Here is a 929-nt window from a genome sequence, read left to right on the forward strand (position 1 = left end):
ATTTTTTTTAAAAAATTAATATATTTGAAATATAAATTTATAAAAATTTATTTTTCCTCTTATTCTTATAATTATATAAACAATTGATACATAGCATTAATTAAATGACAAATTAAAAATGCTCCTTTTTTTTTATCATGATCAATCAGTCATATTATATCAAGTGAAAGTATGTGGCCACTGAAGCTGAAAAAGATAGATTACATCACTAAAATCCAGTAGCAAAGTGAAACTTTTACTGAATGTCCAATGTGCAAGCACTTGGATTCTCAAAATATATATAGTAGCAATTATAATAATTATTAATTATACATTCAACCATTGAATTTGCTACAGCTGCATTTTTATCGAGAGCACGTATAGAGGATACATAGCATTTTTCTCAATCTAGAGGCACCACTTGGTGGGGTTGAAGGATCATGATAACTATATGTTTTGTTTAAATTGAAATATTAATTTAAACTCTATACACCTCTGGCATAAACTAATATATTAATTATTTAATAGTTACCTAAATAAATAAATTTAACCAAACAAAAGTGAAAATCGATGCACAATTAATAATCAATTAATAATAAACTTTTAAATAAAATTTAAAAATACAGTAAATTAGTTTTTAATTTGTTAGACTAAATTAATAAATAAATGTAGGTTAATTTTTTTATAATTTTGATATCTTGAATTTGATATAATCTAATATAAAAAAATAAAATATAAATTAATGTGTCAAAATTAAATTTCGTTAATATTTGATTTCAAAAAATTATAAATAAGTCTAAAATATAAATTAAAGTGTCAAAATTAAATTTCGTTAATATTTGATTTCAAAAAAACTATAAATAAGTCTCTAATCTTTTATCTCAAAGATAAATAAATCATTGATTAATTAAAAATATAAAAATATCTCTCTCTTTTTAAAACGTGAAATA

The sequence above is a fragment of the Arachis duranensis genome, chromosome 5, assembly GCF_000817695.3.
Source record: "Arachis duranensis cultivar V14167 chromosome 5, aradu.V14167.gnm2.J7QH, whole genome shotgun sequence".
NCBI lineage: Eukaryota > Viridiplantae > Streptophyta > Magnoliopsida > Fabales > Fabaceae > Arachis > Arachis duranensis.